The following is a 22,074-nucleotide window of genomic DNA, read 5'->3' as shown; positions in this document are numbered from 1 at the left end:
AAGCTTAATCCTTCGTTTTCGCACTTTCGAACCCTTCAATCCGTATTCGCTGCTATTTGCTTTTTTTCCATCCTCGCGTTTCTTTCGTGTTAAACTCGGTACTTTTCTCACTCGCCGCAATTTCTACCGTTGTATTTCTTTCGTTTTACGTTTCCACCGTCTCATGTATTTTTCACAATATTTTCGCCATGCACAAATAACTTAACCGGTTTGCGTTGGCAATTGAGAGTGCCCGGATATTTCGCGTTTGATATCAACCGACGCGTCGCGATAATCCCGAGGGTGGCCCTCGGTAATTATCGCGTATATCAAATAATCCACAGAAGTTACGATCGTCTATTATCTCGCAGGCGAGATTGAGCGGCGATTAATCATAAGCGCAAATGGTGCGCAAGTTGAGTTGGACAGTTTGATAAAACGGATTCTGTGTCATCGTTAGAACTAAATCCGTGACGATGATTCATATTTTTAGCAAACGATGATTAGTATTCGTTATAGATTGTTCGTGGAACGGGCAAACAAGCGCGTGTACACGGAACTGAATTTTATTGTTGAATCGTTATTCAAGAGCACTCGTGAAAATAAACAAACAAGTGCAACTGATCAATACGAAAATTGTATAAAAAGCGTGGGGATCGTTGAAAAATTCAAAACGTTATTCAAAAGAATCCCCTGTCGACATTGTGTCGCAAAACAAAATTAATGTCGCCATTGATGTGTTCGAGTTTGAATACTCGTTTGTGTCGATTGGAGTTGACGTTGTTTGACGTGGTGTGCTTTATTTACCGTGTTGTTATTAAGTTACACAGGCGTACACAGTCACATAGGATGTTACGACCCTCCTGCTTAAAAGTTTTTCTCTCCATGATGACTGATAGTTTTCGCGTTTTGAGAAGAGTTTCAATAAACACGTACGCGCAAATACGTAGTATCCATCTCACGCTTTTTATTTCACGACGCACATTAATTACCAGCAAATAACTGCCCGCAAGAATTAGCACCCTGATATCATACGCGCGACTTGCTTCCGCTTCGCTTGACGCCATTAATTCACTATACGCGAATTTCGCCCCCGTCGTCACTCGCCATTATCGTCATCGGTATTCTCGTAATCTTCGTTATCCTCATCATTATCGTTCCTCACACGCATCCTACGCGTGCCGAGTCTTAAACCCTGGTAGATTTACCTATACACCGATATATAACTACTTCGCCGTTTCGGCAATCGAATCCTTCCAGCGTCCGCGCGTGCATCGTACAATTAACGTAATTACTGCGGGCCGTAATTACCGTTCAATCGGCCGGCATCTTTCGCGGACAAACGGCCACACTGTTTTTTCTTAGAATCTCACAATCAGACTCGGCACGATCGGCGGCGAATACTGTCAGTCGCGATGCAAACTCGATTTCCTCGGAGCACAGAACGGCTCGCGGCTTAATGCAGGTCGCCGACAAAAACCGTGACAGAGGGTTGGATCCGACATGTGTTACGTGCTAATGCGCTGCTTTCACGAACCCAACTGAGTCTTATGTACTAAGAGAGAAAATAAAAAAAAAAAAAAAAAAAAAAAGAAAAAATAAAAGACAAAAAAAGCACTCTCTCATTTGTGTTTTCGCAGAAAAAAGAGTATCTTTTACCTATAATCGTTTGGTAAATCTTTCGAGCGTCCAACAACATTGTTATGTTTGATAATAATGATAGATATTGCTAACGCTGATGATAAACTCTCGATTCCGTAACAAATAGAAAATCTAACAGATATTCGCATCTTCCCGCGGCTTTCAACATTCATCTCAGTCTATGTGGAAAACTGCGAGGGACAGAGCCATCCAAAGAGGCTGACTCGATTACTGCGACATAGGATTATCCAGGATTAAAGGCCGTTCAATGTCTTTTCCTCATTTGCCGACTCTTTATGGATCGTCTGTGATTCTTTCATTTCGTTTTTCATGCGGGTTTTTGGAGCGTGGGCATTTCTCTCACGATTATGCGTACGAGAAGATTCACATAATACAACGTAATCTCATTTGCTCATAATCGTAAGACCTGAGTGATTTTCCCAGAATCATTTATCGCGCCTGTCGCAGGCTGACGTCAAGAGCACCGACAACAATCTGTTTTATCGATTTGTCTCTATCTTTATACAAAATATATTTTTTAACAACAGTTTATATTATCGAAAAAATGTGCTATATGGAATATAAATATTGAAGAATTAAAATGTATAACAGGATTTTTGGAAAAATTGTAACATGTGAAATATTACATAAAACTGTGTTTTATTCGATAGATGGAAGAATCATATTTGCAAATCTAATATTCACCGAAAACAAAGAGGGGAAGAGAAAATATCACGTACCGCAAGCATGTCAATTATAATGTTTGCAAAGGCGATGAATACGCGTGCGCGCATAGTTGGTGTGGAATGCGTTATCGCGTAATGTCGTTGGCCTGGCAATAGGCTTAATCAAAAGTAATAGAGCGTACGTCCACCTATTAATAGAGTAAGCACGTCTCTGTGGCGCATGCCCCAAAACATAATAATGCACACGTTTCAATTACTTTTCTTTCGTATTTAGTAATAATAAATCTGCAGCGATTCTCTTTTAATCACTACTATTAACCGTCTCATTTAAAATGCAGTTACACGCATTCACGTGCAACTGCGATTATATTAGCGCCGCGCACTAGCTAACTTTTGCGCGTGCATAACGCATAACATTTGTGTAATAAAGTCGCATAAAACTGTCACTTGAGCGCTAACTTTATTCAATATTAAATTAAGTATAAAAATTATGTAGGAAAATTCTAGTCGTAATTATTTAATTTATTAATGTCAATTTTGTTTCTATATTTATTTCCAGCTGTGCTGATAAAGTTTCGATAATTTCGTCACAATCACTGCCTATGAAGGAATTCTCAATGCGATACCTAACCTCTCACATACATGTCATCGCTTGTGATTCAACCCGCAGCTCGTCTCCGTCTTTCCTCCATCGGGCTTACTTTCCGTCTTACAATTAGATGTATGCGATTGTTTTTATTATAGACGATAGGCGTTATAGGCGCTATAGGCGATAACCTCATGTATGCAACGCGGCTGTCCCGTCGCGGTTAACCGAGGAAGAGTGACGCGGTCGTTGAATATGCGCACAGCCGGTTTGCATCAACTTCCGAAAATAAATCCGCTCCCGGGTGTGTACCGGGAACACATCGCGCGTTGTTAAAAGCATTACGCGTTCGAGACGTGATGTACGTACGCCGTCGTATATCGTCATCGAGCTACATTGTCAAAATTGACGCCGAATGCTATCGTCGATCATTTGCTAAACTGTCAAGTGAAATTACGACTCCGTTCCCGTAATACAGGGCAAAAATGCGTGTGACATTATTGACGATGACGTCATCGCAATTGACGGCAATAAATTTCGGTAAACTTAACGTCGCTTATGACGCGGCAGTAAACCTTCTATAACCCATTTAGGTCTATACGTTATTTACGATCGTCAAAATCAAAATGCAGGTGTGTGTATGTGTGTGTCTACCTACTTACAAAAACAATTTATCCACACGACCACTACGAATACACTAAGAGAATGCAGCGAGATTAGAACGATGGAACGCGTATGCGCACGCGAGTAGAGGCAAAAGTGGGACGAGAATTGTCGTACGTGCTTTCAGGAACAGTACTATATTTGACGCGGCCACTCGGAAGAACCCACGGAGCAGGAAACTGGTGAAATTTTCACGAAAGTCGCGAGTCAATCGAACGATACTATTGTCGTAGCTAGCAATGGGTGGCGTCGCCTTATCACCTGCATCGAGCAGCGTATCATTGTACAATAAATTATCTAAAAAGTGTAGCTTTTGATATTAAGTCAAACCTACTTCTATTCGAGAGGTACTTTAGATATGCATCGAAAAGTTTCCTTTCCTCTAAACAGATCGAATAATATCGCATTTCTTTTAAAAAACTGGAATTTGCTTTCACAGCAAAAAAAATACATTTGTAAGGAAATGGTCGCAATAATAATAAAAACACAATTATTATTGCGCAAATACAATCACAAATATATTTGTATTTCTATAATTGTATTTCTACAGAACACGAAATTTATTCAAAATTATCAATGTTCTGATACAGTCAAACTCAAATTTACAAACTCAATCGGCTCATTTCTCACGGTTACAAGTTAAATAGTCTTTCGCCCAACTTCTTTCGATTCGCTCCGAAATCACACTCCTGTCTTCGCACTGCTGCGTTGACTCATCACGATACTTCTCCGATAACAGCGCGACTCACAGGCAAATATCTCATTCAGCAGTAAGATTTTCGCTATTTTATCGATATCTATTGGAATTCAACTTAAGACACTATACATTTTATAAAATTCGAACATTTTGTAAAGCAAAAAGTCACTCGGCAGCTTCACGAAATTTATAAATTCTGACAGTAAGAGATTGAAAGCGGAATAACAAAAAGAAAAACATTTAAAGCGCATATTTCTTTGAGCTAACTCGTTGATTTTCTCTCTTTTTCTCTCTGCCCTTCTTGATGTAAAATTGAGAAGCGTGATGGCGGATGCAGACTATAGGTCGCGCGATGTAGAAATCAGATTACAGAAGCCATTGCCCTAACTCGCACGTATAAAAATCGTCATGCAGTGCTTATTTATCGACATACATCTGCGAATAATATACAGAAATAAATAAATAAAGAAATTTATATTCGACACTTTGAAAACAATTCAATTTTCAAATATCGAACATTTTTATTGCGTTTTATTGTTTTCTACAATTTTTCGAGTCTAAACATATTGTTGCAAATACAGAATCTCTCATGAGACAATTTTCAAGATTTACAAAAAATTTCAGGATTTGATTTTCGCAACATTTAATCGATTTAACTCGATGTAAATCGACATCGACCATCAAGAGGTGTAACGTCGAGATGAAATCCGATAAATGTGCGAGGCATCCAATAGAATCATTCCAACGATATTTAATCACTGGCGGTGAACCGAAAAGCGAGTTTATACACACTGAGTTTATACACAAACAAACCTGCCGGACGAACCGATTGAACCGGCCCAGCCGTACACTTTCGATGCGCAAACCACCATCAAGCCGTTCGGAAACATAGAACCCACCTATGTTTCCCCGTGGTATTCCGCGCGTGTACGGATACGCAATCAATGCAAAAATGCCGGGAAAAAATTTCAACCCGACTCAATATGTGAATGCAAAACCTATTAAAGATTTCTTTGTGATTGTACATGCGTAGGTAAAACACGTGTAGGTAAAATATCGACGCAAAAGGTTGGTGGGCAAGTGTAAAACGCTTACGTAAAAAGGAATGCATGGAAAAAATACCAATATACATTATTGAAATGCTTACTTGAGATATTTCGTGGCAAAATGAATAAATGGTAAAGTGTAAAAAATAAAATCAATAAGTTTTACTATAATAAGGCCCCGTATCCAATTTACCTTTCGCCTTTTGCCGTGTCAGCCCACACACAGGAAGATAACTTGCCTATAATATAAAAATGACGTTTGGAGTGGGAGGAGGGGAAGAGAAAGGGGAGAGAGAGGAGAGAGAGAGAGGGGGGGAGAGGAGAGAGAGGGAGAGAAAAGGCAATTTTCACTTTCATCGGCAGCAGAATGTATATCAGCTGCGCTGTCAGTTACTGTCAAAGAGATTGAGCGACATCACCTCAGGAATTTCCTGATTAATGTGGGCTTCGTCAAATGTCGATATCCATAATTTCACCTACGTGCCGCCAGAACAGAATGCAAATATTGACATCTTCTCGGACAAGAAATAAATTAAACGCGTGAAACTATAAAGCTTGAATTTACATTCTTTTTTAAATTGCGAAAAAAATATGATTGTAAAAACCTAAAAATATTTCTCCGCGACACGATGTTGAAATATTTCCTAAATTGTTTTACGTTTCCTAGCCACACAGTTCATCTGAAAAACATAGATAAATTGTTTTGTTTGTAAATTTATCTTTCCTTTCACGTTCACTCCATTATCTCTTGCAAGATAAGATTTCGTCTATGCTTAGACTCGTAAATATGCGACTCTTGTACTTCAGTAGTCTTCATCAATCTCCCGGAATAAGTTAGAATTATGTTAATAGAGTCACGTGCGCTTCGCGCAAATGCACGTCGCAAAATTGCCGCTTTAACACATATTCGCATGCATTCAACTTCTGAGCTCATTCATAACTCCGCGAACCACAGAGTTCCATTCACTGCGTTCAGTGCATACCATATTACGTTTTCTGTGTGAGCACACATGTTCATGCGTTTTGTGCTACTTTATCAAAAAATATTTTCCAAAAACGATCATTGTCGGTTATCAATCGCGTATTCCAGATTTACCGAAGATTTTCCAACAAAACAATTGTTAGATACGCAAATTTATTACCAATAAAATGTTGTTTTTTTCCGAATATTTGCAAATAAATCGAGGCACGACAAATTCAATTATCGATACTAGTGACATCAAGAAATAAATTTAATTTTTTAACCCCCATTAAGTTGGACCCCCCACCATCGCCAAATCAAGTCGCACCTATCAATTAATTTAGTGCTAATTATGTGCTAATTAGTTGCCGCAATCCGGATTTTGTTGCTCTTACCGTTTAGCAGGAATTCACGTTTAAAGTGGGAGGGGGGGGGGCAGCTTAATGTCAAGCTGGCCCTCCCCATAACAAAAAAAATATATAGAGTGCTCGAATCAAAAAATCATTTATACCAGAATTTGTTGCTATTTTGTTGCTCCAAGATAGCGTAAAAACATTTTGAAAAAATTATATTATTTACAGTAAATGCGTAGTGTCGTATAGTGGTGTGTACTGGTATATCTTAAATAATGCAATTTTTTCAAAATGTTTTCACGCTATCTTAGAGCAACAACATAGCAACAAATTCTAGCATAAATAATTTCTTGATTTGAGCACTCTATATATTTTTTTCCGCTATGGGGGGGGCTAACTTAATATCAAGATAGCTCACTTAATACAAACATCAATTCTTGCTAAACGGTAAAAGCAACAAAATCCGAACTACAGCAACAAATTAGCACATAATTAGCACTAAATTAATAATAATAAATTAATTAAAAGATGCGACTTTACTTAAGAATGATTACGTTGCACCATGTCATGTACAATCTAAGTAAAATTGACTACAAGAAATTTGTTGCTTGTATGATTTCGGTACCAAATTAATCTACAGACAATATACTATTTAAAAAAATAAGAAACTGAATTTGTTGCTCGTTTTAAAGTATCGAGAAGCGACACTTTGTCGTCGCGGACCGGTACGGCGCGGATTAAAAACGTTATAATTAGTTGAAATAATTTGTTGCTCGTATGTTTCTGGTCTCAAGTTAATCTACGAACAATATACTATTCAAAAAAATAAGAAACTGAATTTGTTGCTCGTTTTAAAGTATCGAGAAGCGACACTTTGTCGTCGCGGACCGGTACAGCGCGGACTTAAAACGTTATAATTAATTGAAATAATTTGTTGCTCGTATGTTTCTGGTCTCAAATTAATCTACGAACAATATACTATTCAAAAAAATAAGAAACTGAATTTGTTGCTCGTTCTAAAGTATCGAGAAGCGACACTTTGTCGTCGCGGACCGGTACGGCGCGGATTAAAAACGTTATAATTAGTTTAAAAAATTTGTTGCTCGTATGTTTTTGGTACCAAATTAATCTACAGACTCTGTACTATCGAAATATATAAGAAACTAAATTTGTTGCTTGTTTTAAAGTATCAAGAAGCGACACTTTGTCGTCGCGGACTGGTACGGCGCGGATTAATAACGTTATAATTAGTTGAAATAATTTGTTGCTCGTATGTTTCTGGTCTCAAATTAATCTACGAACAATATACTATTCAAAAAAATAAGAAACTGAATTTATTGCTCGTTTTAAAGTATCGAGAAGCGATACTTTGTCGTCGCGGAACGGTACGGCGCGGACTAAAAACGTTTATAATTAATTGAAATAATTTGTTGCTCGTATGTTTTTGGTACCAAATTAATCTACGAACAATATACTATTCAAAAAAATAAGAAACTGAATTTGTTGCTTGTTTTAAAGTATCGAGAAGCGACACTTTGTCGTCGCGGATTGATACGGCGCGGACTAAAAACGTTATAATTAGTTAAAAAAATTTGTTGCTCGCATGTTTTTGGTACCAAATCAATCTACAGACTCTGTACTATCAAAATATATAAAAAATTGAATTTGTTGCTCGTTGTAAAGTGTCAAAAAGGACACTATAAAAAGTTTCTTCTTAAATTGTTTCTTCTCGATACTTTAAAACGAGCAACAAATTCAGTTTTTTATTTTTTTGAATAGTATATTGTTCGTAGATTAATTTGAGACCAGAAACATACGAGCAACAAATTATTTCAACTAATTATAACGTTATTAATCCACGCCGTACCAGTCCGCGACGACAAAGTGTCGCTTCTTGATACTTTAAAACGAGCAACAAATTTAGTTTCTTATATATTTCGATAGTACAGAGTCTGTAGATTAATTTGGTACCAAAAACATACAAGCAACAAATTTTTTTAACTAATTATAACGTTTTTAATCCGCGCCGTACCGGTCCGCGACGACAAAGTGTCGCTTCTCGATACTTTAGAACGAGCAACAAATTCAGTTTCTTATTTTTTTGAATAGTATATTGTTCGTAGATTAATTTGAGACCAGAAACATACGAGCAACAAATTATTTCAACTAATTATAACGTTTTTAGTCCGTGCTGTACCGGTCCGCGACGACAAAGTGTCGCTTCTCGATACTTTAAAACGAGCAACAAATTCAGTTTCTTATTTTTTTGAATAGTATATTGTTCGTAGATTAACTTGAGACCAGAAACATACGAGCAACAAATTATTTCAACTAATTATAGCGTTTTTAATCCGCGCCGTACCGGTCCGCGACGACAAAGTGTCGCTTCTCGATACTTTAAAACGAGCAACAAATTCAGTTTCTTATTTTTTTAAATAGTATATTGTCTGTAGATTAATTTGAGACCAGAAACATACGAGCAACAAATTATTTCAATTAATTATAACGTTTTAAGTCCGCGCTGTACCGGTCCGCGACGACAAAGTGTCGCTTCTCGATACTTTAAAACGAGCAACAAATTCAGTTTCTTATTTTTTTGAATAGTATATTGTTCGTAGATTAACTTGAGACCAGAAACATACGAGCAACAAATTATTTCAACTAATTATAACGTTTTTAATCCGCGCCGTACCGGTCCGCGACGACAAAGTGTCGCTTCTCGATACTTTAAAACGAGCAACAAATTCAGTTTCTTATTTTTTTAAATAGTATATTGTCTGTAGATTAATTTGGTACCGAAATCATACAAGCAACAAATTTCTTGTAGTCAATTTTACTTAGATTGTACATGACATGGTGCAACGTAATCATTCTTAAGTAAAGTCGCATCTTTTAATTAATTTATTATTATTAATTTAGTGCTAATTATGTGCTAATTTGTTGCTGTAGTCCGGATTTTGTTGCTTTTACCGTTTAGCAAGAATTGATGTTTGTATTAAGTGAGCTATCTTGATATTAAGTTAGCCCCCCCCATAGCGGAAAAAAATATATAGAGTGCTCAAATCAAGAAATTATTTATGCTAGAATTTGTTGCTATGTTGTTGCTCTAAGATAGCGTGAAAACATTTTGAAAAAATTGCATTATTTAAGATATACCAGTACACACCACTATACGACACTACGCATTTACTGTAAATAATATAATTTTTTCAAAATGTTTTCACGCTATCTTGGAGCAACAAAATAGCAACAAATTCTGGTATAAATGATTTTTTGATTCGAGCACTCTATATATTTTTTTTGTTATGGGGAGGGCCAGCTTGACATTAAGCTGCCCCCCCCCCCACTTTAAACGTGAATTCCTGCTAAACGGTAAGAGCAACAAAATCCGGATTGCGGCAACTAATTAGCACATAATTAGCACTAAATTAATTGATAGGTGCGACTTGATTTGGCGATGGTGGGGGGTCCAACTTAATGGGGGTAATTTTTTATCTCTTCCGTGCAAACACGTCGATTGCGCGGATACGATAAGGAATTCTGTGCATTAGATCAACATGTATACTAAATTACCGAAATCAATTAATCATAAACATCCGGTAAGGCTGCAGTCTGATAGAATAACTTAACGAGCAATGCCATTATTTTTCTTGCGGAAAGATTGACGACGAGTGAGCGCGAGGTCGTTGAAGATATATTTATCGATCTTCGCGCGAGAATTATTGCTACTGCGGTATTGAAAAACGGAGAGCAAGAAAAATAGATTTCTAAGCGCCGCGATAATTGACTTTGATGTGCCGCCGCACGTTTCCACCACGAGCTATCCCGCGCAATTTTGCTTTTTCGGCGTGATACTCAGTTAATTAATTTAACAGCAAATTGCACTTCTACAGATTTTCTTAAGCGTCGGAATAAAATTTAGACGAAAGCAGAAATTGCTTTTACTTCTCTCTTGACAGTAACATTAATTTAAAATCGAAGAGAATCAGTCCGATAACTCATTGAAATTCCTCGAGCACGTTCGCTTCTTCCGGAGAGAAATGACAAGCCCCCAATGGGATTCGGCGATAATCCCGGTAATCTGACGGATTGAGAGCCGCTCAATTTCGCGAAAGAATTTGTCGATTGTAATCCGGCCGCTTTTTAGCGCGCGTGCGATCGCTTTTTTACGAATGCACTTTGAGTTCTGCTCTCTCGTCGAACGTGCAGCAGCACATTCAATCGCACGCTATACACTCGATGTTTACCGTGGCCGGTGTTTATGCGATTTAAAGGGATGACGTAAAATACGAGCAGAGAGATTACGTTCAACGTAGATGTGACAGATTTTCGAAGCGGTGGAAAAGAATGTGTTTTTTTTTCGTGCTTGATCTCACACATACTTTTCACTCTAAAAGTTCTACCAAAGTATCTCTTTTTGATTTTGTCAACATAATACATAAGTAAACAGTGACTACAATACCTGAATAAGCGCGAGTAAATAAAGTTAGTAGTTATCTTGTCTCATTAAACTATCGTAATACCCGACTTTCTCGTCATATACCTTTTTCAGTTATATCACATTCGATAACAAGCTGCCCTCTTCCCCCCGCCTCGTCCTCATTTAAAAAAAGCTCCGTTGCGACGCGCAAAGCGAGTTTTCCAATTTTAATTTACGAAGCTTCCGAGGATCCCAGCTTCCTCGCTTTCGGAGCGAAATGTTATCCGTTGCCAACTTGCAGTTTTAACGAGATGCCGACGGAATGCTGTCAACGCCACTTGTCACAACGTAGCGATCGCTACTGAGGAAATATGTCTGCAAGAAAATCCATGAACTTTCGGGCTGTGCTTGAACGAAAAATGCCTCCTGAATGTTTAACGCGAGTGGCGCATACATGCATGTGCTTCTTTCGAATGCATCATGAAGAAAAACAAGGTCGCCTTTGTGCGAGCGGATGTCAGAATGAGGGAGGGCGAGCAACGACTTCCTTCAGTACCTTCATCGATCTTGAGATACTGTACACGAGATGACACACGAATGCTGCAACAAATTACCGCGCTTCTCTGTATTTGTTAATTTCGCTCGTTTATGATTTCCCATGCTACTTTATTCCATATTTGAAAATATCATAACCTGTGCTTTGGGCTGACATTACTACTCGCCTTATTATCTCTTCGGGCGACTATTCAAATGCTTATCTCACGTAATATCGCGTAAACCCGTTGTACTTTACGCGCTTCTGAATCTCTTCTTTGTGCACGTATGTATGTTCTTCAACGCGATAAATATACGTTATCATAATGAGACCACCGTAAACCCGTTCATTTTTCGAAAATACATTGAGGAATTTAGCGAGCAAATTGGGGAAACTTGAAGTGCAAATGACGAAACCTTACATATTTATCAAGATAAACGCAGCAGTCGCATGCATACAAGCGACAGTGAATTGGAAATTCCAAATGACATTTTAATAAGACAACAAATTAATGAAGTTTAACGTTATTTGCATAGGTATATCATAATATTTATTTGATAACTAAATTAATTAATTTGCATGTTATTACATTTTAATATGCTCTCTGTATAATAAATGGATTACGAAGTTATATTTTTATTATTACTCTATTTCAAAGAATATTCTGCTCGTTAATCAATATTCGCGGCAGCGGCTCTCGTCGAAAGCGGAAACCGATACTTCGAGGGGGGGGGGGGAGATTGCGATTGAAATCACTGGCGGAATTTGACAATCGCGAAAAAACGAATGAGCCGCGATCTCGGAACAAGTTGTATGGAGATTCATACTTTCCCATGTGCTAATTTCGACATTTCGCTGGCAACATCCGCTTTGGCGATTGCGGAGTCATTGTGATTCAGAAATGATTGAACGATTGAGTTTCAGAGCCTTTAATTTCCGTGCGACTTCCACGCGCGGCATTTATTTGTCGGAAATCCATTCTTTTTCCACCCTCTTTTCTCCCACTCTCCTCGAACAAGTGCGAGCACTGGCAGCGCGAGACGAATATCCGCCTCCTTCGTTACACGTTCTATTTTCCATTTAAGTCCGCAAATAAGACACGCTCGACCGCCGACGGCCGGGTTAATTAATCGTGACCAGGATGCGGGCGGTGCATCGTGCGAAAAATATGCCCTCCTCCCCTCGCCTTTTGTCTGTTTCGTTAAGTTTTCCCGGATAGCAGAGAAAAAAATATACTCGGAACATTATTTTATTGTAAAGAAAAAAATTCACGGCGATTCACTCCACTACCCCGACGGAAAAGTATTGCTGGTAACAATCGTACGGCACGGAGATTACGCGCACGATCAAAAGTATATCTATCTGCCATTTTGAAAGCTTTGGACGCTTTATTAATACAAAAGTAATTTCGATTATTGCTTACGCACGCTAAAGAGAAGAGATACGAATATTCACTAGATAAAGCGAGCGCGCCGAAATTCTCCGATAAAATATCGTACGCGAAATACCGTGCACACGGAGGTATGCGGACGCTGCCAGTGAAAAAATACACCAATTGCTCGCAATATTAGCGTAGACTGAGAGAAGACTCTCTCGATACCGCTTTCGTATCCTGGAGTACGCGATTCTATAATATAATATATTGCGAGTTGCCGCTTCGTAAAACGTTAGGGCGGTCGGCATTATCAAGAGGACACCGTTATGAGGACACCGTAAATGCCGCTGAAATGCCATTAGCCTGCTGGCATCGTCGAAAGTTGCTGCAGGCTGTGGAAAGAATACGGTGCAGCTATGCGACGAAAGTTTTCACAGCGGGGATATAATTCCTCACAAAATTAAACAGCCGCTTTTAAGAAGTTATTCATGTAACACATTTCGTAATGTATGCATTGCACAAGCTGCACCAACTGAGCCGAGACGTTTTATATACAGCAACATTATCAAGTTTCATTAATATATTCAAGTGATGGCGCATAATTACATATCTTTAATCTACATTTTCAACAATAATTGCGTAATTATATATAAGACGAATAATTTAATATAAAAAATAATTAAATCAGTGTCAAATAATTAATAATTATAAAACACATATGTACATTCTTCTTCGACTTATTTTTTGCCAAAGATCAAAATAAGAATTGTTGTGGAATTTTTCAAAGAATGTTATTACAAGCATATGTTTATAGTGAACATGATCAGAAAAGTCTTCTCATGAATCGGATCTTTAATCTAACATGATATATTACAGCGCACGCTAAAAGAAGCGTATGCGAAGAGAAACCGATCCGCGCCGTATAGCTCATGGAGACTCGAAGTGAGGTCAGTACGTCTCTAATGAGTCTTAATGAACAAGCGTGAGAGAACCGGCTCCATGTCGATGGCTTTTCATTAATGTTAATTGCGCGGGAGATAAGAATATTAGCCCCGAAGAACCCTTTTCCATGGAAAGCAAAAAATCATCCGAGGGTAAATCGAAATTAACAAGACGCGAGCTCGAACGTCTTATAAGTTAGCGGAACAAAATGAGCAGAATCAATTTTAATTTATATTTTTATTTGCTGCTTATTTGTTGCTAACAAGTTGCCAAAGAAAAAAATTTGTTGCTCTGCAGGGTTTTTTAAAAATTAATGTTCCGCTAAAGGAAGATTAAGTTAGCGGGACAACTACTAATAATATATATATATAGCAATAAATTGTACATAACAGTAACATAATAATTTGTTGCTCTCAAAATATATAATTTATTGCTTGCAAAATAAGTTTAAACTTAAACAATAGCGAAAAAACTTTCAGCGTGCATACTTACAAGAACTATCAGAAAAAAAATTTGTTGCTTAAATTTGACTCTTGGATATTATCTAAATTTGTTGCTTTCGAAATATGCAAGTTCCGAATTTGTTGCTTGCAAAATAAGTTGCCAATTATATTACACAAAATATATCGACTTATGCTGATATTTTATCTAATATAATTGGCAACTTATTTTGCAAGCAACAAATTCGGAACTTGCATATTTCGAAAGCAACAAATTTAGATAATATCCAAGGGTCAAATTTAAGCAACAAATTTTTTTTCTGATAGTTCTTGTAAGTATGCACGCTGAAAGTTTTTTCGCTATTGTTTAAGTTTAAACTTATTTTGCAAGCAATAAATTATATATTTTGAGAGCAACAAATTAGCAACAAATTATTATGTTACTGTTATGTACAATTTATTGCTATATATATATATTATTAGTAGTTGTCCCGCTAACTTAATCTTCCTTTAGCGGAACATTAATTTTTAAAAAACCCTGCAGAGCAACAAATTTTTTTCTTTGGCAACTTGTTAGCAACAAATAAGCAGCAAATAAAAATATAAATTAAAATTGATTCTGCTCATTTTGTTCCGCTAACTTATAAGACGTCGAGCTCGAGGAAAAAGCAAATCGACTGATTAGGCCTTAATTCGCCCAGTAGTTACATTTTCATGAGTGCCCTTCTCGAGCAAACCTAACGGATCTTAATGAGATTTTCCGCCGACGTGGCGGGCGGTGTGTGTTCTATATTTTCGAAAAATTCCAGAGATCCTTTATCATCGGCAAATAATCCCAAAATCGATAAATCAAAATGATTACGAACGCATAAAAGAAGATTACGCTTGGAACAAAAATAACGCATAGAGAGGCCGTTATCTTATCGCAGAATTTAAGCGAGTGGAAAGAGCAAGCGAATTAAAGATGAGCGTTTATCGTGAATGAAGCGTAGAAGGATGTAGTAGGGCTCGAGCATTGGTGAATCGATTGATGGCTCTCTAAAGAAGCTAACGTCTCGTGCGAGTCCGAGTTGATCAAGTTACACGATATCTACTGTACTTTGTATTATAGCATGGTCACTCGCACGCATGCACACGCATAAATTGCATAAAAGGCTGACTGCTACACACTAATATCTGCAATAATCTCTGCATATTATGCAACATATTTTTGTAACACTGATTAATCTAGACATAATAACCATTTCCATAGTTCAATTAAAACTAATTAAAATTAACAACTTCTACAATTAAAATAAATAATAATTAAAACTGATGACACTCTTACAATATTAAGCGATTACGCGCGTCAGGAGTGGAATCATGGCGTCGCAATTTCCAAGCTTTAATCGACAGAAATGTCCACGAATTTTTCATCGGATGATCGGGAGACGTCGCGGAAAATGGAAGGGAAAAATGGATTTGCTGCGAAAATGCGTCGGTTCTTTGTCATATCGTAGAGTGATGCATAGTGGTGGAGCACGAGAAAAGTTTGACAGCTCGCGAGCCCAAGAACTCTGGCGAACTTCTTCCAATCAAACAGAGTTCGATTTCACTCAAACAGCCCGAAAAAAGGAGCACATTACACATCCGTTGCTAGATCAAACAGATTCAGCACCACCATCTTTCTTTCTTTCTTCATTGCTCTTTGGCTTCCACAAAACTTCCAAGTTTCATTTTTCGTGTGACCAAGAGATTTTGCAGCTACTTATACATATATCAGCAACTTTAATTTTTAATAATATCCAAATATATGGGATACTAAAAAATAAATTTGAAGACCGTATAGAGATATTCATATACAGTATAAACACTGTAAAGACTCTTTATAATGCTAAACAGTGAAGTATGCTAAAATAGTAAAATGCCGTCGAGTCTGTTTAAACTTTTAAATAACACAGAAATGTATCATCGGCGACTGCACTATGTCGCCAGTGTTTCTTACCGTAACTTTGTCCAGTTTACGTATTCCACGCGGAATCACTGGTCAAACGCGAATGCACTTGGGACGCACTTTGGCGATGCGACACCAAATTTCTGATGGCGATTAAAAATTCATGCGTTCGCCGTTGCAACGACGGCTGACGCAAAAAGCGATCCGTCTTTGTACGCAGCGACAGCGGCAAGGCACCACAACTTATGGTAATATTTCGTGCATCGCGCAGCATGCATAATGCAGTCAGAACTCGAAATTTATGCCGCAGGCGCGAGAGGAAACGGTCATAATGTAAGACGGGACCTCTGTGAAGTTGGCACCCCATTTTTAAAAAAATCAATTTTTTTTTACAGTTCTGAATGCACCCCAAAGAGTTCTAGAGTTCTCCATAAAATTTATAAATAGTTCCGGCGAATTAGACAAAAAAATCCATTATTGAAAGTATGGGGTGCTAACTTCACAAAACGTTATCACAAAATTGACGATAACAGCTTAATCGTCGGAAATAATTAAAAATATCATTAGAATTATTTGTAGAACTCTTGAGGTGCTACCCGGAACTCCAATAAAATAATCAAAATTCCAAAAAAATTTCTCACTCTTCGGGACTTCAAAAATTTTCGATCGGTGATACAAAAAATAACGAGAACTTTTTTGGAATTTTGATTATTTTATTGGAGTTCTGAGTAGCACCTCAAGAGTTCTAACGATAATTATTAAGGTTCGAAACGCTCAGACCAATATATAAAAAGTTCTCGCTATTTTTTGTATCACCAATCGAAAATTTTTGAAGTCCCGAAGAGTGAAAAATTTTTTTGGAATTTTGATTATTTTATTGGAGTTCCAGGTAGCACCTCAAGAGTTCTAACAATAATTATTAAGGTTCAAAGCGCTCAGACCAATATATAACAAGTTCTCGCTATTTTTCGTATCACCGATTAAGAAAATATTCTAAGTTCCAATAAGAATAAAATTTTTTTGGAATTTTAATTTTTTCGTTGGAGTTCTGGGTAGCACCTCAAGAGTTCTACAAATAATTCTACTGATATTTTTAATTATTTCCGACGATTAAGCTGTTATCGTCAATATTGTGATAACGTTTTGTGAAGTTAGCACCCCATACTTTCAATAATGGATTTTTTTGTCTAATTCGCCGGAACTATTTATAAATTTTATGGAGAATTCTAGAACTCTTTGAGGTGCATTCAGAACTCTAAAAAAAAATTGATTTTTTTAAAAATGGGGTGCCAACTTCACAGAGGTTAAGACGGGCGATCGACTCGTGTGTGTGTCGCCTGTCCTAGCGATGGGAATATCGGCAGCTATGCATCATCGATGAAGCATAAACGTGAGATAGTCCCCACAAACTTAAGGAATGCCTTTTGACAGCATAGCTACTTTAGTGAATGGCTACTATCTTTATGCTTATTTCTACAGAACAAGTAATTCCAGATAATTACAACAGAATGTTAACTTCAGATTTTATTAGAAATTCACATTTTCTATAAATGAAAAATTAAGCTTTTGCGGTCGGAGTGCGTTAAACGTTGAATGCCCTACTAGGAACCTCTACGTTGGATACTCTCGGTATTCCAACAGCTATTCTAACGCATGCACGCGATGCACACACGTAGTCAAAGACTATTCTGTAGAATTTATAAATGCTTTTTCTTAACTTAATAAATTTTTGTATACTTCTAAAGAATATTTTTTTAATTTTGCCAAAAAAAATTATACCTCTTAAAATGCTCTGGTAAGCTTGCTTTCCGCGAAACTGTTAATCTTTAAACGTTTAAAAAGTGTCGACTGAAAAAGGCATTCTACACACACACACACACACACATATATATATATATATATATATACACATTATTTATATATATATATATATATATATGTACGTATACATACATGCATTATTTTTCATAATAAAAAATATAATATTATATATATATATATATATATATATATATATATATATATATATATGTATATGATAAAATATAATATTATAAGGTTTTAATAATTAAGTAGTTATTGATAAAAAAAATAATCCAAGAGAAAATTTTAATTCAGCAAAATATTGAAGTTTTGATAAAAATTAAACATTTTGGATAAATGTTTTGGATAATGTTTTTTAAAATATTTTTCTTACGAATAATTTAACTGCACTTTATGAAAAGATACACACTCTGTGTACACATATTTTTGGAAATTTAATGCTTTTGAATTTTAATAATTAAATAGTTATTAATTCAAAAAAATATTTTTACTGAAGTAGCAGTTTTACCGATAAACTATGATTTTACCAATAACTTTATCATTTTCATATTTATTACACCACGTATGCATGCAAATAAATAACAACATTTCTCACTCTTCCATTTAAAAATAAAAACCTCATTAATATCAGAAATACTGTTTAACAGATCAAGTATCAAAAAATACCTACAAAATCTATACTTGTAGCTGTAGAAACGAATGCAATATGTTAATTTAAGACTAAAAATTGCGAAATTTTAATATAAACATAATCTTTTTAGATATTTTTGTTACAAATAATTTTATTAGAAATTATGAGAAAAACATGCTGTGTGTATGACGCATACATTTTTCGTGATGGAAAATTGAATACTATCAGATTTTAATAATTATGCAGTTATTAATATAAACAAGTATATTTATTAAAGCTCTCGGCTGCTAATAATTTAGTTATTTTCATATTCATTACATACACATGCAAATAAATAATTGCTTTTCATCATTTTGCCCTATTTCGTTTTAGAAAAAGATTTCATGAACTTCAGAAATGCTTTTTAATAGAATAAATGTTTGATGGAAAGTAATTTCAATTAAACTTTACTTCAACAAAATACTAATTTAAGGTTGTGTTAAAAGTTCTGAAATTTCCGAAAAATAATAATCTCATTACTACCATTTTTACTACGTATAATTAAACTGTAAATTATACTTAGTAAAGATACTTTTTGTAATGAGAATATCAAATTATACAAATTTTAATAATTAAGCAATTATTAATACAAGCTAACATTTACTAAAGCTACCGATTTTCAATAGTACTTCCAGTGATAGTTTCGTTTTTATTATTTCATCATCATTTCGTAACGTATGCATGCAAATAAACAAGCATGCCTCTCATTATTTTGTCCTACTTCTTTCAAAAAAGAAAATATGCAAGTGACAAAGTCAGCAAATTCAGATTAAATCAACGAGGTCGAATTAATTCGGTCAAGAAGAAGCTCGTTAACGCCACCGACTGCAGCAGTTTTCCTTTTCGCGCTTTTAATTTCCACGAAGGGAAAAAGTCACCAATGGTTAAACTTAATGCATAAACTTCCTGCCGCAGCAAGTCGTGCGCAACGTCAAGCTCCTCCCGGTCTGTTCTGTATTATATCAGAATTTCTTTCTTTTTTTAGCACCAAGATTCGCTCTAAGAATAAGACATAACTCTCCGACTCGCTTCCTTTCCGCGACTTGCTCTCACTTTCTTCCCTCCGTTCTACGAAATTCCCCCACGCATTCGATCGTGCGAGAGTCACAGTCGACGACATTAGCCTGGCGAAATGCGAGGAGCATGTTCCCAAAAGTCGCTCCGTCGCCCAAAAACCGTTCACAGTTACACTCTCGTCTACCATTAGTGTCTCCCTTTATTTATTTTCTAAAAATAACGCTGTTTTCGTCATAATCACATAATTGTCATTTTGAAAAAAAGATAACGTAGTTTTAATTAAAGTTATTGAAAAAATTAGTACTTATATTGACAAATCAATGCTGTTTTCAATCGTAATATATCAATGTATTACAAATATATCTTCATTATTTATTATCAGATTGTTTTTTCAAACAGTATATACAGTAATCGCAATAACAGGGATTAAATAATCAGTGTTGTAGGAGCAGTTATCGGGACGGTTGCTATGCATTTCTATCTAACATATTTACGTGATATAAAAGACGGTACATTAGATCACATTTCAGGTTTTTGACTTTTTTCTACTTATTTCAGATCACTATTTTTTCTGCTTAGAATTACCAGGCACTGTTAAGAATTCTCTTTGTTCTCCGGTGGGAGCAGGTCCGTCGATCCCATCCGCCCATTGATTCAATCTCCTGTCTCTCGCACCATGGATATGTGTGAATTTGGCTATGCCTCGGTGGAACAAAAGTAAAAGCGATCGCGTGTCGTTGGCGAAGGATGCGCAACATCGATGTCTCGCATAATCGCGTTCGAGCCGAGACGAATACACATTGCATGCTCCCGATAGAACTCTCGGTATCTGATTCGCAATCCGAGTTGCCACGGCTCGCGTCACCTAACCTTAACGCTCCGCCACGCTCTCCAGTATCTCACACTTCATACAGGTGTACTCGCACTCACCTGATGTCGGCACAGAGGTTCTTTGTAGCAAAAAAAACTCCAACGATGGCGGTACGAAGTTTCGCCGTCGTGAGAAAAAAATCCCAGCGGTTTGCGGCCGGCGTCTCCTCCACACTTTCGGGATTCTGGTATATTCTCGCGAACACGCACCGACGAATGATGGCGAGAAAAAATGCCGGGCGCGACGACGCGTCGGCGCAACCGAGAAAAAAAATACGTGTATATATATATATATATATGTGTGTGTGTGTGTGTGTGTGTGGTGTGTGTATTACGTGCACTACCGACGAAGGAACGACACCACGACACGACAGCAGCGAGACGAGTCCACGAGAAATCGCGTGAAGCCGCTGAACGCGTACTGTACGAAACGAACGGACGACAGCAGTATGGCGCCCGGCGGCTTTCCAGCTCGTACGCTCTTCCCTCTCCAATCCTCGCCCTTCCTCCACTTGCTATCTCCCTCTTCCTCTCGTTCTCTCACTCACGTCCACTCTTGATCGCACAACGAAATGTTCTCCGTTCAATTCTCCGTCTTTATCCCTCGCACTAGTCACCAGATGCCGTCGTATAGCATCGTCTCTTTTTAGTGATGAACGAAACACTAGCCTAGCACGTTCTTTCTCGCTCTTTCTCTTTTTCTCTATCGCACCCGCTCGGTTTCAGCTGTCGCTCTAATTCGTCGTTCCATCTCTCTTCGATGTACGTATATTGTAATTCTCGCTTTCTTTCTCTCTTTCTCTTCAAATGTAGACTCAATCTTTATTTGTATGGTCATAGATTTCTCTTTGTCGCATTCATCCGATATTTAGATATATCGAACCATCTTTCTTCAACGCACAACAAACCGCGCATTTTCTCCCACCGCCGATGCTTGGCACAGTGCATCCTTCTCTACGATCTATTTTTGTCTCTTTCTCTCTCGTTTTCTCGCTCTCTGTCGTTCTATCGATAACAACAATCTCTTTCTTTTTCTCATTCACTGTTCAATTCTTCTTCTGTTTCAACTACGTTAATACAAGAAAATCTTATATCGATATGTATGTATATGTGTATATGCATCCCGACGGGCAATGAGCAACCGATACTTTCCGATGGCGCTGTCGGCAACGAGCCAATCAGCACGCGGTCGGAGAGCACTGTCCTCTGTAAAGTCGCGCACCGTCAGATGCGCCTCTCTCGACTCTTCTCCCTCTCAGGATCTCCATCTTTGGAACGCTGGGAACGTAGGCGACATTAATATTAGATCGATTGTCATTAATAACATCTCCGGCATACGATACAACACTATTTATCGTAGGACCGAGTGCAACAACCACTGTCATCACAACGCGATGAACCGTAGAATTTTGCTGAAACACATGTGCTGTGTGTAA

General features: G+C 37.2%; 1 protein-coding gene across 3 annotated transcripts in view; it reads right to left on the bottom strand.

Annotated features, from left to right (window-relative positions):
- The window catches only part of LOC105670747 (dystroglycan 1), a 45,006-nt gene extending 23,685 nt beyond the window's left edge, over positions 1 to 21,321 (bottom strand). The window contains exon 1 of one of the 3 annotated variants that reach the window (XM_012364443.2): positions 20,699 to 21,321. The gene's annotated coding sequence lies outside the window, so the exon portion shown is untranslated. Of the gene's footprint in view, positions 1 to 20,353; positions 20,669 to 20,698 lie in introns of those variants that run through there. The other 2 variants (XM_012364445.2, XM_067354018.1) reach the window with 2 other exon arrangements.
- Positions 21,322 to 22,074: the final 753 nt, after the last annotated feature.

Source organism: Linepithema humile, chromosome 4 (genome assembly GCF_040581485.1).
Source record: "Linepithema humile isolate Giens D197 chromosome 4, Lhum_UNIL_v1.0, whole genome shotgun sequence".
Taxonomy (NCBI): Eukaryota; Metazoa; Arthropoda; class Insecta; order Hymenoptera; family Formicidae; genus Linepithema; species Linepithema humile.
The sequence above is the reverse complement of the archived record's forward strand: the minus strand, read 5'-3'. Positions and strand labels throughout refer to the sequence as shown.